This window comes from Ursus maritimus, unplaced genomic scaffold (genome assembly GCF_017311325.1).
Source record: "Ursus maritimus isolate PB19 unplaced genomic scaffold, ASM1731132v1 scaffold_25, whole genome shotgun sequence".
Taxonomy (NCBI): Eukaryota; Metazoa; Chordata; class Mammalia; order Carnivora; family Ursidae; genus Ursus; species Ursus maritimus.
In genome coordinates, this window is record NW_024425008.1 from 3,171,542 (window position 1) to 3,193,134 (window position 21,593).

Sequence of the window (21,593 nt, forward strand, 5' to 3'; positions counted from 1 at the left end):
GGGGGGGGGGGGCACGGTCTCTATCCTACAGGAGACAGTGGGGAGCAGGGAAGGCCACCGGGAAATCTGTGTTCTAGGTGGATCATGGAGTCTGGTGGAACTGGGATTTGAGGATCACAAACGTGGGCACAGGGAGACAATGAGAAAGCTGCTGCAAGGGTTGGGGGAGACCGGCAGGAGGCATTTACTTCCCATCTGTGCTCTGGTGTGAGCAGATCTCCTTGTTCAGAAACAGACCACCGGGGGGCACTTGGATGGCTCAGTTGGCTAAGCGTCTGCCTTCAGCTCAGATCAGGCTCCTGCTCAGCCAGGAGCCCGCTGCTGCTTCTTCCTCTCCCTCTGCCTCTCTCTCTCTCATGAATAAATAAACAAAATCTTAAAAAAGAAAAGAAAAGAACAGAAACAGATCTTCTGATCGATGGTTCTTGACCTCTGAAAGCATCGGTCCACACAGCCATTTGCTTGCTCCTGGAAGTTTTTTTGCTATTTTCATAGAATGGATATCAAAATTCATTTTGATCAAAGTATCTCATTAGCTTTTGACTTTCAGTGAGAACAAAAAAGTCACCATTTAATCAAGAACCTTTTGTTCTGTCAGCTAATATCAAGTAAGGAGCTTCTTTAAAAAGAAGTCCTGATTATACAGTCATGAATAACCATGAAGATAAAAAGAGGGAAGGAACAGAGGAGTCCAGCGCGCCAGCATGAGCTCCCTGTTGAGCTAATTTTTTGAGAGGATGGACAAAATGTAGAGGAAGGAAAGCATCATCAGAGATGAACCCTGGAACACGACACAATCCTGAAAAATACTGTCCGGAAGACCATGCTGCGGTTTGTCGGAATCCTAAGGAAAACAAAACAGGCCTTTGTGGCGCTCTCTCGGAGCAAGAAGAACGAGGGGGTGGCCCCGCTGCAGAGGGGACGGTACAAGGTAGTAAGTGCAGCCCGGAGAAGTCACCTACACTCCCCGTCATAGACACACACCGTGACGTCAGCAACACACAGGCTCCTGATAAGCTTGGCCCTTTGAGGGCCTGGATATGGGGAGCTGGAGACCTCAGTGATGCATGTGGGGGCAGGGGAACCACCGGCCTGGGCACACGCTCCGCTCATACTTCCCGGTGGCAGGACTTTGGCTTCAACAACTAGAAGGAATTCTTAACCTTCTGGAGGTATTCATGTCCTATGGCTGCAGAAACAAATGACCACCACGCCGGCGGGGGTAGGGGTGGGGGTGGGGAGAGGGTGTGTGTGTGAGGTTTACACGAGGCATTTATTCTCTCACAGTGTTGGAGGCCAGAGCCAGGCATCAGCATGTGGCAGGACCTTGACCCCTGTACAGACTCTAAGGGAGGATCCTTTCTGGCCTTTTCCAGCTCCTGCTGGCTCCACATGTTCCTCAGCTTGTGGCCGCCTGCTCCCGCTCCAGTCTCTGCCTCTGTCCTCCCAGGGCCACCTTGGCTCTGTGTCTCTTTAAGGACACCTGTCATTGGATTGAGGGCCCACTGGGCTAATCCAGGATGATCTCATCTCAAGATCCTTGATTACATCTGCAAAGACCCTTTTCCCAAATAAGGTGATGCTCACAGGTCTCAGGGATTCGGATGTGGACGTATCTCTTGGGGGGCCACCATTCAACCCCCTAAATCATAAAGCACTTTCAGAATCTGAGGAGAGCCAAGGAACTGTGAATCCTGTCATTGCTGGAAGCTGAGGCTGAGGCAAGGGTTCCTGTACAAGTAATTTATGGAGGGGGCGCTCCAAGGAGAAGGGGAGTGAGGAAAGCAAGTGAGGGCAGGGGACAGAAGCTAAGCAAGAATGGCCTCAGCTGGGGACTAGCTTCCACCTGGTCTCCTGAGCTGCCCTGAACCGATGATTGCACTCGCATTGTTCCCACCTGGAGGCAAGGGGTAGCCTTTGTGCCCTAAGTCAGTCAATTTCCCCTGGTGGGGGGGCAGAATAGTCTCTCTGGCCAGGAGCTCCCTTTGGGCCAAGGAGGATTCATCAAAGAAATGGGTAGGAACACTCCCAGCAGCCCCTGGGGCTGGGTTAAAGGGATCTGGCCGAGGACCCACGTCTACAGCAGACTCTAGAAAAATCACACGCACACCCCATCCAGTCTCAGGTTGAGGACCTGTGACCACTGCTGACCTGACACTTCTGGTCTCTCATCTTTCTTCGTCTCCCAGGGGAGATGATGGGCATGTCTGGGAAGCAGACGGAACACCCTCCCATCAGTCCTCTTCGGACTGCCCTCCTGCAGAGCCACCGCACTGAGGAGGGGCCGCCTCGGGGTGAGTGAGATGAATCCAAAGGGAGTCCCTTTGGCCGCAGATGCACAGCCCTCCGTTCTAATCAGCTTTTCAGGAATAAAGCTACCAGCTTCATCTCCACCTGTCCACCTCCTACCTCTCTCAGGTAGTTCTGCATCTAGGCGGAGGGGGGAATGAGAGGATATTTACAAACCTCCTAAGACCCCAAGTCTTGTCGTTAAAGACAGTGGCCCTCGAAGTACCATCTGTGGGCTGGCTGCCAATTCCCAACCTGCTGCCCAACGGCTCGCCCCAGGATGTGATCAACACTCTCCTTTCCCTGGGAAAGCTTGCTGCCAGAACAGTCAGCTGACCTCGACAGCGTGCGCTGCAATGCAGAGGACTTCCGTTCTGCCTCGCCTCTGTGCCAACCGGCGCCCTGAGCAGCACTGACAGAGGCTGTTGTGGACAAACCCAGGAGGCTGAGTCCAGAGAGGCTGGTGAGACAGGTGGGCCCGACCTGAAGGGCTCTCATCTGAAACACGGAGGACAGGATAATGAGCATAAGTTAAAAAGAGGCAACACTGACTCAAAAATAATGCAATAGTAACACAAATGACTAATGGGTGACCGTCTAGAGCCTTTACCACGGCTGCCGTGTTGCTGGCTTTGCGCTTGGAGGCCTCATTGGGGCCATGGGCAGACGCCACGGCTGTACATGCCAGAAGTATCTGTGGGGAAGAACAGAGTGGAGACAAGGGGAGGTGGTTGAAGGGGAAGGCCTGTGGGCTAGATGTGGGAGTGGAAGGGGGCTTGGTGTGTTTTGGAGGGCAGCTCCCATCATGGGGGAGAGGGGAGAACTAAGTGGAGTTGGAACCACCATGGAGGGTCCCTCACTAGCCTGGGCCCCTAGGCGGGTCCCAGCAATGTGCTCATGTTTTTGTAAATTTTGAAAAATTAAGCTCTTCCACCGCAGATCGCTGAGACTACGGTCTCTTTCTGCTCCCTTTCTGCTGTCAGATGCCTACACTTAGTTTAGGTGTAGTGGGCTGTTGTGGACATGGCTCAGTGGCTTCTCTGTGTAGTCAAGGGTGTGGGGCCAGAGGTTTCAGGGATGTGAATGGGTCCCAGAGTGCCTGGTGACAGAAGTGCATGAGAAGTTGGGGGGAAGCAAAGTTTGAAACACATGAAGGTGGCTGGTGGAAAATTCTCCCGGTTACCAGAGCTGTGAGATGTTAAGTGGAGGAGTCAGTTCTTATCAATGCCTAATCAGGACAGAAGGTCCTCCTGCAAAGAATATACTCCATAACGCAGTGAACACAACTATAAACACACATTTTTTTTCCTCTGGGAATGACACATAATAGATTTGATCAGAATTCTCATGTCCTATGCAAGAACCAGTAGCAATACTGCAAAGAGCCAAGTATATCTGTGTGCGGAGTCATGTGTTTTCTACATCCGACGTCTGTTGGGGTGCAAATCTGTGTACCCGGTACATCTCACCCTGATGCATTCGGCATGCCAAAGGGTCCCAGAGGCAGCGAAGCCACCTCCGAAACCAGTGCTCTGTGACGGGACCCCCACACCTCTGCGTCTAAGTCAACGTGCGCGTCCTAACAATGGAAGCACAACACCGCGCAGCACTACAACACAGTGGCTGAGACACACTCGAATCTGGGTGTCTGAATTTCAGATACTTTTTGTACATTCTCTCTCCATTATTGATCATACCAAAACCCAAACAGGACGAGAAGGTAACTGAGGGGAAGCAAAACACATAAAGTGAAAAAAAGGAAGATGAACAGCAAGTTAAAAACGTTAAAATATAATTATAAATATAAAATATAATTATCATTATATCACAATGGACACTAAAAATTCTTAGGGTCAGAATGATGAGGATAAGGGAACAAATCATGACAGCCAAGAAAAGTACACAATGGAACTTAAAATCATAGCGATAAAGGTCATGAGAATCAGGGGCGCCTGGGTGGCACAACGGTTAAGCGTCTGCCTTCGGCTCAGGGCGTGATCCCGGTGTTCTGGGATCAAGCCCCACATCAGGCTCCTCCGCTGTGAGCCTGCTTCTTCCTCTCCCATTCCCCCTGCTTGTGTTCCCTCTCTCGCTGGCTGTCTCTATCTCTGTCAAATAAATAAATAAAATCTTTAAAAAAAAAAAAAAGATCATGAGAATCAGGACACTCCCAGACAGGAAACCAAAGACCAGAAGGCAGATGATCCAAAGGAAAACTTGGTACAATCCACGGCTGCACGTGAGGGTCAGCAGCAGCTTCCTTCCGGTGAATCTGTTAACTTCAACAAACACCACAATCTTGCATTATGGCCCATTACAAGGAGCACTCATATTTTTACTTACTTAGTTTTCTAAAGATTTTTATTTACTTATTTACTTGAGAGAGACAGAGACAGAGAGAGTGAGAGAGAGAGTGTGAACGGGGGTGGGGGGGGAGCAGAGAGAGAGGGACAAGTAGACTCCGTGTTGAGCACAGAAGCGGACACGGGGCTCAATGTGGGGCTCGATCCCAGGACCCTGAGATCATGACCTGAGCGGAAACCAAGAGTCAGATGCTTAACCAACTGAGCCACCCAGGCGCCCCGAGCACTCATATTTTTAAATTTAACAATCATACTTTTGAATTTCCGAAAGCTCTTCTTTACATCTAGGTTTCTCACCTGAGCAACTACATGAGTGCTAGTGATGTCCTTCATGGAGATGCAAAGGACTGGGGAAGCAGCAGCTTGGAGTACAACCAGGAGTCCTGTACTGTTTTCCACCTGAAGGAACTGGTAGCACGACTGAATTACAGGTCATTTATACATTCTAGGTTGTCAAAAGGCACACTAGCTTCCTATGCCTTTCCTTATCTTTTATACATGTACTATCTTAAAGCTCTCTGTGGGTGACATGGAGACGTCCTGCTCAGATCCCCTTCTAGAAAGGACCAGCTGCCCAGATGCAAGGAGGGGGCTTAGCTGACAGGCTCCATCTCAGCTTTCAAACCAAGGTCATGCTCTTTTTGGGGCATCTCCCAGCCAATGACTGGCAAGCCATGGTAGCTAAGGTAGCTGTCTTTCTGGGCAGTCCCTAGTCAGTGACTGAGCCAGACAGCAGTACAAGGGTCTGGCCATTTCCCCCTGACCCAGGGCCTCTCCATCAAGGAATCTGCTCCAGAGCTCCCTAGTGGGCTGGCTGAGACTCTGTCAGGTCTGCACTGCTGTCTGAGGGAGTTAGCTGGGGCCGCTCTGCTGCAGGCTGCAGGCCTCTGCAACAGCTCTGCTGCATGTGTCGCATTCTGGAGCCTGGGCTGAAGTTACCAGGGGAAGCTCTTGTGGCCGATTACTGGAGTGTAAGAGCGCACGCCCAAATGCCCACGTGCAAGCACATTTCAAGCCTCTGCACATATGTTCACTAGCATTGACTAAAGCAAGTTGCATGGCCAAATGTGACATGAAGGGGTTAAGAATGACTTGACCCCCTTGAGGCCATGGCAAAGGGACTGGATGTATACTGCTGTTATGGGGACTGATAATTCACCTACTGCCAATAATGGTCCATCAAGTAGGTATAAGACTCGACATAACCATACTCCGTCAGCTCATACTTCCCAGCTCATACTTCTGGAATACTCTTAATGCTTATCTACAGGGTTTCCTCTGGGGTTAAGGCACATAGAGATGCAGAGATAACTGGAGAACTCTAAGATTTCTGGGGGACTCCTTAAGATTATTCGGATGAAAGGTTTTCTGGATATGAAAGGCAAAATCTGATGCTCCTCTATGACCAGTGTCATCTGAAGACTGAACATGCTTCCTAGTTCAGTGGGATCTGATCACCATTTCAGGTGGAGTGCATACTGTGAACCTGTATTGCCGTTAGGTACCTGTTTCAGGATATACACATTTAAACCACTTCACTGAGGTATGTTTGACATACAGAATGCTCTACTTATTTAAGTTTTTTGGGGGGTGGGAGGGGCAGAGGCAGAGAGAAAGAAAATCCCAAGCAAGCTCACAGAATGGGAGCATGGGGCTTGATCTCATGACCCTGAGGTCACGACCTGAGCCAAAATCAAGAACCGGATGCTCAACTGACTGAGCCACCCAGGCGCCCCCAAATGCTGTACTTATTTAATGCATACAACTTGGTGAGTTTCAGGATATGGGTGGACATTTTCCTAATGGTAGCCTTGATCTGCATCAGTGTAACACTGCAGACCTCTGAGCTCTCGTGTCCTAATGTTCCCGAACCTGATCCACCACATGGATCATAAACGCCTGTCTTGAATCAGTTTTCCAAATGTACAGGATTATTAGAATATAGCAGAATGTTCAGAACTTATTACTTTCATAGTTCTTATCATGATCTAAAATTTTTAATTTTTTCCAAGAAATAAAAGATTTGAGAAAGTGCACACATGTGCACGTGTGTGTGTGTGTATGTGTGGCGGGGAGGGGAAGAAGGCGGAGGGAAAGGGAGAGAGAGCCTCTCTAGTTGAATCTCTGCTGTGCAGGAAGCCCGACGTGGGGCTCGATCTCATCTCACGACCCTGGGATCATGACCTGAGCCGAAATCAAGAGTTGGATGCTTAACTGACTGAGCCACCCAGGTGCCCTCAAGAAAGATAAAGTTTAAAAATGAAATTGTTTTAAAATAATGAAAAAGAGCAGTCCCTGCCCCACCACTCCCCTTTCCTCTACCCTCCTACACACAGGCAGCGACTCCCACTCTCCCAGCACTTTCCAAGTCACAGGCCTACACGGCTATTTTGTAAATGACCCATAGATACTACTGACTTCCTGTTATGGCAGATGAAGATTTAGCTCTTTCACCACTAACAACCCCAGAGTCTGCTTCCCCATCCTCTCAGAGTTTATGATGAACTTTGGCTAAATCAATAATCGGTGTTCACATTATCAAGGACATGTAACAATTGCTCAATGAGGAGCCAGGAAGTTGACCACTGCATGCCCCCATTTTTTAAAATAACTTCCAGTTATTCTGTTATTCCAGCTATTCTACCTTGTGTTTATATTTGCATTGTTTTTGTTTCATAAAAATTTTCCCTAAAGTCTCCAACAGATCCTTCAATTACCTATCAATGTAATATTTTCAGTCCACTTAAATGCAGTGGCTCGCCTACTGATTTCCCGGAGCCCTCCTTCCCACAGCCTCGCGTCCTTCCACTCCAACTTAGGCCTGTTGCCCATCCTGGTGATCCCTTTCACCGCTTTTCTCGGTTAGAATCCTTATTTCCTAGAGCCCAGGTCCTCCTCTTTCTCAGGTTAGCCCCTGGTTCTGCAGAAGCACATTCTCTGGGGTACATGGCAAATGCTGGCAGGGATGCTGACGGATGTGTCCGCTTGTGCAGCTGCTCCGGAGAGCCATCTGGCAGTGTCAATCAAATGAAGAATACGCGTAAGCGCTGTGCCCTAGCAGTCTTGCTCCCGAGCACACATCAAAGGCAAATGCTCAAACGAGTCCACAAGAGGACACGTATGAGGATGGTCACCCCAATGCTGTTTATGTGTTTGTGTGCATAAAGACTGCTGATTTCTGCAGATAACTGTATACCTTGTCAGTTCACTGCATTCTCTTAATAGCAGTTTTTTGGGTTGATTCTCTTGGGTTTTCTAAGTACTTGATCATACCATCAATAAATAGAAGTTTTACTTCCTCTTTTCTACTTTTTATACATCTAATTTTTTCCTCTTGTCTGACTGCTTTGGTTAATAACTTCAGTACAATGTTAAACAGTGGTAGAAACAGAAAGTCTTGTCCTGACTTTAGTAGGGCTACAGGCCATTACATTTCACTTAATTTTTATTACACAATTGGATTTTTTACTTTTTTGTTTTAATGTAATTTCTATACCCAACATGGGGCTTGAACTCATCACGCCAAGATCAAGAGTCACACGCTCTACCGACTGAGCCAGCCAGGTGCCGCTCATTATTACTGTATTTTTAACTTTCTTTTTAAATTGTGGAATGACTCAAACACACATATAGACGTACAAAGATGTGTAAAATACGTATGCATGATTAAAAAGACTAAGAATAAAACCAATACCAGTGTCCTATCACTCAGGTTAAGAAACATCACTAGATCTTGGAAGCTCCCTGGGAGCCTCTCTCTAAGGTAGCTACCATCTTGTCTTTTGTGTTATCATTTTGTAGTAGATGTGGGTGGGGTGGGGATAAAGTGCTGTAACAAAGATATTCAAAGATACTGCATTAGAGGGGCAGGGTGGCTCAGTCAGTTAAGCAGCTGACTCTCGCTTCTGGCTGAGGACCGAGCCCCATGTTGGGTTCCACACTGAGCAGGGAGTCTGCTTGAGGATTCTCTCCCTCTTCTCTGCCCCACCCCCCATTCCCTCTCACTCTCTCCCTCTCAAATAAATCTTTAAAAAGAAAAAAAGAAAAAAAAAAGATACTGCATTAGAACATGAAGAAGTGTTTCTGTTCACATCTACACCGATGTGAACAGTCCAGGCCGGTGAGGCAGCTGCTCTACGTGGCTATCCAGGGAAACTGATTCCCTTACATCTTTGTTTTCTGTTACTAGGATGTTTTACTGTCTGTGTGGTTGAAGCTGTGTCACTGGCACTTCTGGTGCCAGCCAGCAGTAAACGGGAAAGAGATGATGGGAAAGGCACCCTAAAGTCTTAGACTCAGACCTAAATGATAAGTGTGGCCCTCTGGACATAAACTGTGCAGCAAACACTCTAGTTTATGCTGAACACTTGCTTTCCTTCTGTGACTGTGTCAGTCTGGTATGTGCCTATATGACCGGCCTCCAGTAAAAACCCTGGGTGCTATGTCTGGAATGGATTATCACAAATTTGGTGGAGGAGGAATTAAGCATGTCCTGTGTGGCTCCACTTGGAGGACTCCTGGCTCACACCCGATTTCCTCTAGACTTTGCCATGGCCTTTTTCCTTTGCTGATTTTGTGTCCATTCACTGTAATAAAGTAAAATCTTGTGTACGACCACATGCTGAGTTCTGAGTCCTCCTAGCAAATCGCTGAACCTGGGGGTGGTCTGGGGGAACCTTCACAGCAAGGTTATGAAATGTGGGAAACACAGGGCTCATCACGGGTGGAGCATTTGGCTGGGCTATGGTGTGGGTCAGGTTCGGCATGTCTCTCAGGAATAGTGCCAAGATGAGGATTTGCTGTACTTTCTGCCTTTTTTTTTAAAGATTTTATTTATTTATTTGACAGAGATAGAGACAGCCAGCGAGAGAGGGAACACAAGCAGGGGGAGTAGGAGAGGAAGAAGCAGGCTCCCAGCGGAGGAGCCTGATGTGGGGCTCGATCCCAGACCGCTGGGATCACGCCCTGAGCCGAAGGCAGACGCTTAACGACTGAGCCACCCAGGCGCCCCTGTACTTTCTGCTTCTTAGTTCATCCTGCCCTACCTCCCGCTCGCAGGAGGGGGTCAGAGCAGAATATTTCTATGGTGTAAAATGAAGGTTCTCAGTTAATGCTGGTGGCAGGGAATTCATTAATACAAGGTCTAGGCAAACCAAGTACAGCTGAGAATTGGGGCCAGGACAACCAGGGCACTCTGTCCCTAGACAAAATGGTATGACAATGGCAGTGGGCACTGGCGCCTGTCCCAGTCTGAACCAGCTGCCCTTTACATCTGATGCACAACTATTATCACCACCTTCCTGGTGGATCCCTATGTTTTTCCCGCTTATTTCCTGTACTGCTTGCCTTTCAGGGGTTACTCTCGTGTTTTGGTGGAGCAGATCCTCTCATGGCTTTCTGAGAAAGGCTACACGGATGGTAAACTGTTTGAGACCTCACATGTCCAAAAATGTCTTTATTCTAACCCCATACTTAATTGATGGGTTTAGTTACAGGCTGGAAGAAACTTTTCCTCAGAATTCTGGAAGTATTTCTCCACTGTTCTCTTTCATTCAGTGAATTTTTATTGAGAACCTAATACATGCCTGGCAGTGCTCTAAGTATGAGGGATACATCAGTGAACAACAGAGACTAAGATACAGAGGGACAGAGTCCAAGAGCTTATATTCCAGATTGAGTTCTGGCTTTTGGTGTAGTGGCTGAGAAGTCTAAAGCCAATCCGATTTCTGATCCTTTGTATGTGACATTTTCTCTGCCAGCTTGCGGGATCTTCTCTTTATTCCAAGTGTTCAAAAAGTTCATAGTGTTGTGCCTTGTATGGACTTATTTTCATCCATTTTGCTGGGTACCAGGTAGGCTCATTTGCTCTGCAGACTCATGTCCTTCAGTTCTGGACATTTTTCTTGAACATTCTGTAGATGATTTCCTCCTCCAGTGTTTGGATGCTGGACCTCTCTCTCAGGGTGGCACTCCTTCTTATCTCTAGTTCTCCTAAGATTCATCTTGTTGCTCTTCCTGGGAGATTTTCTCAATTTTCTTTTCCAACCCTTCTAGTGTTTTTATTCCTGCTATTCACAATATTAATATCCAAGAGGTTTTTTCCTTTAAAAATGTCATCCTGTTTATGAACTTACCTGAAAATATCAGAATGTTTTAAAATTTTCATCTCCCTTGCATAGCCTGTTTACTCCAACATTGCTTTTTCCCTTCTGTTCATTCGTTTTCATCTCTAAAACTCATGCTTAGAGGCTTTTCTCAGATGTATGGATAATCCTTGGTTGCCTGCTTATGATTAAGAGCCAGGGACTGGGGGCGCCTGGGTGGCTCAGTCGGTTAACAGCATCTGCCTTCAGCTCAGGGCATGATCCTGGGGTCTTGGGATGGAGCCCCGCATTGGGCTCCCTGCTCATCAAGGGAGTCTGCTTCTCCATCTCCCTCTGCCCCTGCTCATGTGTGCTCTCTCTCACTCACGCTCTCTCTCAAATAAATAAAATCTTGAAGAAAAAAAAAAAAAGAGCCAGGGACTAAAAAACACTTTGAAGATCTGAGCACTTGGGTTTAGGACTTTTAGACTTTGGAGTTCACTTCAGAGAAATCTGTATGGGACATTTGTTACAGAAACTCTTTTGCCTCTATCTTGGGAATTGCCAGACTCTCCAGAAAAGAATCCTTTAAAATTTCTACATGAAGAGTAAAGATTTGGTTGTCAGTTTAGTGGGGAGAAAAGGATGAGGATCCCAGCATTCAGCAATCACATGTTCTCTTAATCCCCATCTTCAAAATACTACTTGTGACCTAATAATTTGGCTTAGTATCCCCTACACAGAAAGTCTTTTGTTTTGCCTTTTTCACTTAGAGTTCTGCTAGGATGAGGAATCTAGATTGGTGAGGATATATGTAGGATAAACCCCAAGAAGTAGGAGTGCTGGATTGAAAAATGCCTACACTTTACTTTATCTTATTTAAGTGAGTTCCATGCCCAGCATGGAGCCCAACTCGGGGCTTGAACTCATGACCCTGAGATCAAGATTTGAGCTGAAATCAAGAGTCAGACGCTTAACCAACTGAACCACCCAGGTGCCCCGAGAGCATACATTTTCGATTTGTATTAGTTATTGCCAAATTATGCTCTATTGAGCTTGTATCATATATACCACCACCAGCAATACTTGCTTTTTCATACCTTGTAAACAGATATCAAACTTTTTGACTTTGAAAAAAGGTGGAAAATATTTTACCTATGTTCTTTCAATTTACATTTTTCTTAAGTTTGAGATTATCTTTTCATGGTTGAGACATGTTTCCATTTTTTCCTCGTGTTTGCTCATAGAATCTTTGCCCACTGCATTGTCAACTGATTTAAATGAGCTCTTCACTTTTTCCAGTTTCTGGTTGTTGAATTTGCTTATGGTAGTTTATTAGAAAGGAAAACTGTTTTTTGTTTTTTAACAAAGCACTTTCATTTTCTATGCAAAGGTGATTCAGAGAATTTACATAAAGGTGTGAGGTGGTCAGCTAAGCGGGGAGCCTGAGTGTGGTTTGGGCAATGTTGCCATGGGAGCAGGACTGGGGCCCCCCATCTCACAGGCTGCCTTCTGGGTCTTCTGCTTTTCCTGATAGGATGTGGCCAAAGGGACAGTAGAGAGAGCAAAGGAGGCAACCCTCGCCTCCACTGTGCCTGTCCTTCCCTAACTGCCCAGTGAGCGAGGATTTGGGCCTTGCCTGAGCTCCATCATGTCTGAGTTTGGGGGTGTTAGAAACAGGGGGAGAAGTAGAAAAAAACTGCCTTCTTGAAACATACATTTTCTTGTTTATTTTATTTTTTTGTTATTTTTAAATGATTTATTTATTTTGAGAGAGAGAGAGAGAGAGAGCAGGAGGGGCAGAGGGAGAGGAAGAGAGAATCTCAAGCAGGCTCCACACTCAGCGTGGAACCCCATGCAGGGCTTGATCTCACAACTCAGAGATCATGACCTGAGCCAAAATCAAGAGTTGGATGCTTAACAGACTGAGCCACCCAGGTGCCCCTTGTTACTGTTTTGTCTTAAAGGGAAAGGTCCCTTCAAGGCCCTTTGGGGGGGGGACGGACCAAAATGCCATCATAGTAGTAGGGACTATAGCATCTACAAGTATTAAAGAGGAAAACATTCTTCAGTGTGGTCAAATTTCTTCTATGGCTTCTGCATCTTTTGTCTTGTTGAGAAAGACCCACACTCCGAGATTATTAAAAATGTCTCCTCTTGGGATGCCTGGGTGGCTCAGTTGGTTGGGCGTCTGCCTTCGGCTCAGGTCATGATCCCAGGGTCCTGGGATCGAGTCCCACGTCAGGCTTCCTGCTCAGCGGGAAGCCTGCTTCTCCATCCGCCTGCCGCTCCCCCTGCTTGTGCTCACTCATGCTCTCTCTCTCTCTGACAAATAAATAAATAAAATCTAAAAAGAAAAAAAAAAAAAGCCAAAAGCACTTGACAAGGATAGGGCACAAACACCATTAAAAAAAAAAGTCTCCTCTTATTGCCCATACTATTTTTCTTTTTTGTATTTTAATTTTCCCTTCATTTGGATTCCCCCCCCCAGATGGCTACCCAGTTGTCCTAATCTTACTTATTGAACATTCATCTTTTACTCAGACATTTTAAATAACATTTTAAAAATTACATACAAAATTCTTGTGCATTTGGGTTTATTTCTGGAATTCTTGTTCTGTTGACCTGCCTGTTCATGTGCCTATGTTACACTATTACAATTATTATAGTTTTGTCTTATCTTTCAATATTTGATAAAGCTGATTCCCCATTTATTCTTTTTAGAATTTTCAGGGCTCTTTTTGTTTTTCACTTTTTCCACTTGAACTTTGAAATCATCTTGTCCAGTTTCCAAACATGGTTTGGAATTTAATGGAATCACATTAAATTTATGGGTTAATTGAGGAGGAATACATTTATGATGTTGAGTCTTTCTATTCAAGAACATGGTGTGACTTGCCACTGTTTAGTTGTCCTTCTGAGTCCTTGTGTAGCATTGTGAAGTTTTTACCCTAAAGATCTTACAGTTTTGGGGCACGTGGCTGGCTCAGTCAGTACACCATGAGACTCTCAATCTCAGGTTTATGAGTTTGACCCCCAGGATGGGTGGGTGTAGAGATCACTTAAAAAAATAAAATCTTTAAAAAAATAAATAAAAGAGGGGCACCTGGGTGGCTCAGTGGGTTAAGCATCCAAATTGTTTCAGCTCAGGTCCTGATCTCAGGGTTGTGAGATGGAGCCCTGAGTCGGCCTCTGTGGGGAGTCTGCTGGAGATTCTCTCCCTCTTCTCCCTCTCCCCTGCCGCACCCCACTCATGCATGCTCTCTCTCTCAAATAAATGTCTTTAAAAGACAATTAAATCCAGTAAGGCTTTTAAAAAAAAGATCTTATAGTTCTTACGAAGTATATTCCTTGGTGTTTTATCTTATTCATGGCTATTGTAAATGAAGCCTTCCATATACCTCCTAACTAGCTGGGCTTGTCCATATAAAATACATGGATTTCTGTAGAGTAAGCTTATACCTAACTACCTTACCAAACTGTCTTATTGTTGTTTCTCCATTCATTCTGCTTCATTTTTCCAAGCAAACAATATCATTTGCAAATAATAATTTTACCTTTTTCCCCTAATTGGCATATTTTGCACACCTAAAAGTCACTTGTTTTCAGAGATCCTTTTTACTGATAGCATCTGTATTAATTTCTTAGGTCAGCTGTAACAAAGTACCACAAACTAGGTGCCCTAAAACAACGGACACTTATTGTCGCACAGTTCTGCGAGCTAGAGGTCTGAAGTGAAGGTGCCGGCAGGGCTGCGCTCTGAAACTTGCAGGGGGGACCCCTTCCGTCTCTTCCTAGGTTCTGGCGGCATCTGGCCAGCCTGGGGGGCCTGACACTGCCTCTGCGTCACAGGGTGCTCCTCCTCCATGAGTCTTGTATGTCTGTTTCCTTCTTGTTAGGACATCAGTCATATTAGATCAGGGTGCCTCAATGACATCATCTTTTTTTTTTTTATTCGGCAGAGATAGAGACAGCCAGCGAGAGAGGGAACACAAGCAGGGGGAGTGGGAGAGGAAGAAGCAGGCTCATAGCAGAGGAGCCTGATGTGGGGCTCGATCCCACAACGCCGGGATCACGCCCTGAGCTGAAGGCAGACGTTTAACCACTGTGCCACCCAGGCGCCCCTATGATATCATCTTAACTGAAGTACATTTGCAAAGACCATATCTCTAAATAAGATCATATTTACAGGAACCGAGGATTAGAACATTAACATATCCTTAGGGGGACACAGTCCATCCATAACGGCACTGAACTGTTCTCCTTGTCTTTATTCACTGTGAAGATGAATTTATAGGAGTCCATGGAATTATTTTTTTGGTTTGAACAAGTGTCTATCAAACCCTAAGAGTTTGTATGTAAAATGTGGTAGGCGTATGCATTCGGGTTGAGGAATAGGGTTCAAAGCTTTCATGGGGTTTCTCAAAGGGTCTGTTATCCCCTAAAAACTTAAAGAATTGTTAATGCAGACCAAAAATATAAGAAGCATTACATTAAGTCCATTCAAAATAATTTATAAGCCTATTAGCTTTGCTACAATATGGATAATTATGGAAGTCATCTACGTTTAGTAACTTTTGACTACCATATGTTTATGTTGAGTATTACTGTTGAAAAAGAGCTTTTATATACATTTTGTCTTTTGAGTCCTTTCATATTATATCTATATCTATATAGATATATATATCTATATAGATATTATAGATATAGATATACTATTATAATTTTAGATGCAAAAAAATAGATTCTATATATATCTATCTATATATCTATATATATATCTATATATATAATATATATATAATAAATGAAATATTTTTTTAAAGATTTTTAAAAATTTATTTATTCATGAGAGACAGAGAGAGAGACAGTCTGAGGGAGAAGGAGAAGCAGGCTCCCCTCGGAGCAAGGAGCCTGACTCAGGACTCAATCCCAGGACCCTGGGATCATGACCTGAGCTGAAGGCAGACGCTTAACCAGCTGAGCCACCCAGGCGCCCTAAATAAATAAAATCTTAAAAAAAAAATAGTGAGTAATGAAGTCAGTTCTCAAACTTAAGGCTTAACAAAACCCTATAGGTACAGTCGTCCCCCTTTACCTGTGGGAATTACATTCTAAGACCCCCAGTGGATGCTTGAAACCGTGGAGAGTCCTGAACCCTGTATGTATGTTTTTTCCTGTACATAGGTACCTGTGATAAGGCTTAATTGTTACCAATCAGGCACAGTAAGACATTAACAACAACAAGCAGACCAAAATAATGAAATACTGTAACAAGGTATATGTGAGTGTGGTCTCTCAACAGATCTTCTTGTTGTATCGTACTCAACGCTTCCTCTTTTTGGGTGAGATGTGAGATGATAAAATTCCCATGTGATGTGATGAAGTGAGGTGAATAAGGCAGGCACCGTGATGCAGCACGAGGCTACTACTGACCTCTGACAACAGTCAGAAGGAGGATCATCTGCTTCTGGACCACAGTTAACCCCGCGTAACTAAAACTGTGGAAAGCAGAAGCATGGATAAGGGGGTACTACTGCATGTATACGTTTTAACTTTTCAGAAATGAAATCATATTATACTTACTCATCTGTAACTTGTTCTTTTACTGAATATACTTTAGACAGCTTTCCATGTCAGTCCATATGGGCTTATGCATTTATTTTTAACAATGGCAATGTATGGAATTTCCATAATTTATCTAATTCTTTATTGATGGGTATTTGGGTAATTTCCAATTTTTCACTATTAAGAACAATGCTTCAGTGAAAATCCTTGTATACATAAACTTTATACATTTGTGAAGATAAACTGGTAAGAATTGGAGTTGTTGACTCAAATCCTGTTAACTACAATAAATATTTTGACATCCACAAATTGCCCTCCAAATAGTAGCAATTTACATTCCCACCAATGCCTCTTAATACTTTTACAAACATGAAACTCCGTGGCAATACTATTATCAATTATATATTGGTAATTGATATTTTCCAGTGTGATAGTAAAAAATTGTTTTAGTTTGCGTATCTTTCACTAGAAAAGTTGAGCATTTTGGAGTGGGGAAGTTCTTCCTAAGCGTGATAGGGAACTCAGAAGTCATCAACAAAAAGTCTGATAAATGCAACTTTGTGAATTGCTTGCTTATGTCCTTTGTCTATTGTTTTCTTTTTTTTTTTTTTTTAAGATTTTATTTATTTATTTGACAGAGAGACAGCCAGTGAGAGAGGGAACACAAGCAGGGGGAGTGGGAGAGGAAGAAGCAGGCTCCCAGCGGAGAAGCCTGATGTGGGGCTCGATCCCATAATGCCGGGATCACGCCCTGAGCCGAAGGCAGACGCTTAACGACTGAGCCACCCAGGCGCCCCTGTCTATTTTTTTCTTCTGGGTAATGTTTCCTTTCTAATTGATTTAAACAACCATTTTTAAGGATTCTATGCACTTGCCATACGTGTTACAAATATTTTTTCCAAGTTTGTTTTCTTTTTGAATGGTGTTTTGTATGCAAGATACAGAATAAAAATATCCTGTGACTTATTTGTTTAGGGCTATGTTTAGAAAAGTCTTCCCTATTTCAAGATCACAAATATATTTATTCAAGTAGTTTTTTTGATTCTTATGGTTAATTTTTCTATTTAAATCTTTGATCCATCTGGAGTTTATTTTGGAATGAGAAGTAGGAACCCATGTTTATTTTATTATAAATGGCTAGTTGGTTGTTCCAATACCTTTTATTAAATTAACCCTGCCATCTTTACCATATGTCCATTTTTACTGTGGTCTAATTCTGTACTTTATTATAGTGAATTGATGTTTTAATTAAGGAGGCTTTATAATACATATTAATATTTGGGAGGCAAACATTACTTTTCTTCTTTTCAGAATTTTCCATGATTCTCAAATATTTTATTCTGCCAAATGAAATTTAGAATAATTTTGACAAGTTCTAAAGAAAATTCTGTTTAGATTTGGATTGCATTCAATTTATACATTAATTCAGAAAGAACTGGCATTTTCCCACAACTATATGGTCAACTAATCTTCGACAAAGCAGGAAGGAATATCCAATGGAAAAAAAGACAGTCTCTTCAATAAATGGTGTTGGGAAAACTGGACAGCAATATGCAGAACAATGAAACTGCACCACTTTCTTACACCATACACAAAAATAAATTCAAAATGGTTTAAAGACCTAAGTATGACACAGGAATCCATCAAAATCCTAGAGGAGAACACAGGCAGCAACCTCTGTGACCTCAGCCACAGCAACATCTTACTAGACACGTCTCCAAAGGCAAGGGAGACAAAGGCAAAAATGAACTACTGGGACTTTGTCAAGATAAAAAGCTTCTGCACAGCAAAGGACACAGTCAACAAAACAAAAAGGCAGCCTACAGAATGGGAGAAGATATTTGTAAATGACATATCTGATAAAGGGTTAGAATCCAAAATCTATAAAGAACTTAATCAAACTCAACACCCAAAAGCCAAATAATCCAGTTAAGAAACGGGTAGAAGACATGAATAGTCATTTTTTCCAAAGACGACATACAGATGGCTAACAGACACATGAAAAGATGCTCAACATCACTCATCATCACAGAAATACAAATCAAACCCACAATGAGATACCATCTCACACCTGGCGGAATGGCTAAAATTAACAACACAAGAAACAATGGGTGTTGGCAAGGATGTGGAGAAAGGGGAGCCCTCTTACACTGCTGGTGGGAACGCAAGTTGGTACAGCCACTCTGGAAAATAGTATGGAGGTTCCTCAAATAGTTAAAAATAGAGCTACCCTACAACGCAACTGCACTACTAGGTATTTACCCCAAAGGATACAAAAATACTGATTTGAAGGGAAACATGTACCCTGATGTTTATAGCAGCAATGTCCTCAATAGCTAAAATATGAAAAGAGCCCAGATGTCCATCGACAGATGAATGGATAAAGAAGATGTGGTGTGTATATATATATATACATATACACACACATACACAATGGAAGATTATTTAGTCATAATAAAGAACGAAATCCTGTCATTTGCAATAACATGGATGGAGCTAGAGAGTATAATGCTAAGCTAAATAAGTTAGAGAAAGACAAATACTATATGATTCCACTCATACGTGGAATTTAAGAAACAAAACAGATGAACATAGAGGAAGAGAAAAAGAGAGGGAGGCAAACCATAGGAGACTCTTAATGACAGAGAATAAACAGGGTTGCTAGGGGGAGGTGTGTGGGGGATGGGATAGATGGGGAATGGGTATTAAGTAGGGTACTTGTTCTGATGAGCACTGGATGTTGTATGTAATTGATAAATCACAGAATTCTATTCCTGAAACCAATTTTACCATATACGGTAACTAACTAGAATTCATATAAAAACTTGAAACAAAGACTGGCATTTTCACAGTGTTGTGTCTTCTTACCCAAAAACGAGGCATTTCGTTTAATTAGTTTCTTTACAGAGTTTTATAGTAATCTTTAAGTAGTTTTTGAAAACTTTCTACATATAGTCAGAGACATTGTGCGGCTCAACCCCAGGGGGCACCACCCACACTGTGGTCAATGAGACAAAAGGTCCCCACTTCCCTGTGTGACAGGTACGAGCAACTATGAGTTTATTCCTTTTTAATTTTGTTATTGTGAGTGATAGGAGTGATATTTCCTTTTGTTTTATAAAATTAGTTACTATTTTCACCTGAGAAAGTTTGAATACTGATTTTATAACTTGATGTCTTATTTCACTGTCTTGTTAAGACTTTTTCAGTTGATCCCCTTAGGTTTCCCAACATACAGTCTTACATAAATTATGATAACTTCATTTTGAACTTTCCCCTACAGTACTGGCTAGCACTTCCAGCACAATATTAAATAATGGAATCTTGAGTAGAATTCACGACATGTCTTTTGACCTTAAGTCTAATGCTCTGTTTTGGGTACATATTCAATCCACAAAACAGTCCTGAGCACCAAGTACCTTTCATAATCTTTTCTTATCCCAACAGGAAGATCAAGAGCTGCAATAAATATCCAGTTGATAATTCTTATGTGAAATTCTCCAGCAAATTCAATATTCTGTATTACTAAAAACTGAAATGTGACCCTGAAGAAAGAGTATTCTCCAAGGATATGTTTTGGGTTTTTCTGGGGTGGGGGCGTGTGGGTGGGAGAGGAACGTGGACTGAGCCAGGGCTAAGGCAGTGACTGAAAAATGGGCACACCAAATAGTTATTTACTTGAAAGTCAAATGCATAAAATAAACAAGGGGCTGAACTACCCTTTACCACACCCACCAAAAGAGCCTATAAGCAGAACTATTTGAGAACACAGTGATATGACCCTAAAGCAAAGCTTAAACTTGGGGGTAAGGGAGGAGAAAAGCACGCATGAACGAGCATGTTTTCAAGTAGGTGAGCTGCAGTCACGTGTAGCTAACATCTAGTGAGAGGAGACAGCAATGTAATAAATGTCATGATAAAGTTAAGTATTAACATGAAGTACTAAAAGTCAGAGAATGTTTCTTAAAGGAGGTGCATCATTCATTTGCCAAATATCTAGAGCTCCTACTGAATCCAGCCCCGAACCTAGAAGCAAAAGGATGAGCAAAAAGAGAGGATCCCTGTTCTCAGAGAGCTTACAGGCCACTGGCAGAGGCAGATGTTACTCAAGTAAATACATAAACATACGTGGAGATAATATGTGTATGTTATTAGAAGTCGTGACAAGTCCCACAAAGGAAATAACGGTGCTGAGAGGATAATAAGGTGACATAACCTAGATGTGGGAAAGCCTCTCTGAGAAAGCAGCCTTTTGGCTGGAATCGGAGGGAAGACGAGGCAGAGGCGACATGGTGGGTGAGGTTTAGCCGTCTAGCCCCTCTGACGAACACAGGTGAGAGGGACTCTAGCTTGTGCGAAGGCACAAACGCACAGGTGCAACAGGTCTGAGGACTACAGGTCCTAGAGCTCAGTGAGGGAGCATGCAGAAACAGAAACACCGGGAAGAGAAAGGGAAAAAACCCCACAAAGATATTAGCAAGAAGGAAAAGGAGAAAATCAGAAATTCAATTCGGCATGTGCTGAACATTTACTACGTGCTTCATGATCTACCAAGGGATTCTTCCAATTCCAAAGAATAAAAAGACTGGTTCTCCTCACAGTTAACTTGGTCTAACTGGGTTCCTAACAGAAACATTGTCCTTTTAAGATAATCTTTCAGAGAATACTCCCTACCCCAGCCTAGACTAGATCTTTTTAATATCATAAACTGTGCTTTTACTTTCCCAAACAGTAACTCTTAAAATAGAATTTGAAGTTAACAAACACATCTTCTTTTCTGTCACAGGCCCCCAACTGCCACTTCACTGAAGCCTGTGCCTAGAAATCGCTCAGCTTTACTGGTCACTTCTCAACAGTCCCAAAATGTCCACGAAGCTCTCCAGGGAGTGACCGAGAAGCGTGTCTGACCATGTATGACCAGCAGCATGTTAATTTTTTCTTTACACGGAGCGTACCAGCTCTTTTTGTTCAATCCCCTTTTCTCTCTTTCCTGTTTAAGGTTCTCAGATAGAAGAAATCAGAAACTGTCATTGAGGTTATTAAGCTTGAATGCCCTTGCTCTAATCTCTAAAGAGATAAAATCCACCATGTTTATTGGGCTGCCTGGAAAGGCTGTCGCTACCTCCACCCAGAGGGGCTTAACAATGAAAAACAAAGCTCTACAAGTTCTAGCTACGAGAAGTGGTGTCCTAATTTGGGTGCAGTTCTAAGAATACTATAAATAATAATTCAACTGGTTCTGTGCTTGTGAGTGACAGAATGTCACAGCCTTGTGACAAACCATTCCTTC

General features: G+C 43.5%; 2 long non-coding RNA genes across 13 annotated transcripts in view; one reads left to right on the forward strand and one right to left on the reverse strand.

Moving 5' to 3' along the window:
* Positions 1-21,593, forward strand: part of LOC103656760 — a 34,613-nt gene that overhangs the window by 11,236 nt on the left and 1,784 nt on the right. Inside the window, exon 4 of the long non-coding RNA XR_005837603.1 lies at positions 21,090-21,214. This is a non-coding gene — a long non-coding RNA (uncharacterized LOC103656760). The remainder of the gene's footprint in view (positions 1-21,089; positions 21,215-21,593) is intronic.
* The window catches only part of LOC103656758, a 35,615-nt gene that overhangs the window by 7,250 nt on the left and 6,772 nt on the right, over positions 1-21,593 (reverse strand). For 7 of the 12 annotated variants that reach the window (XR_005837594.1, XR_005837602.1, XR_005837601.1 and 4 more), the window contains exon 2: positions 2,627-2,787. The exons of 1 other annotated variant lie outside the window; for it this stretch is intronic. This is a non-coding gene — a long non-coding RNA (uncharacterized LOC103656758). Of the gene's footprint in view, positions 1-2,466; positions 2,601-2,626; positions 2,788-2,899; positions 2,988-4,949; positions 5,061-21,593 lie in introns of those variants that run through there. 4 more of the 12 variants (XR_005837595.1, XR_005837596.1, XR_566680.2 and 1 more) reach the window with 4 other exon arrangements.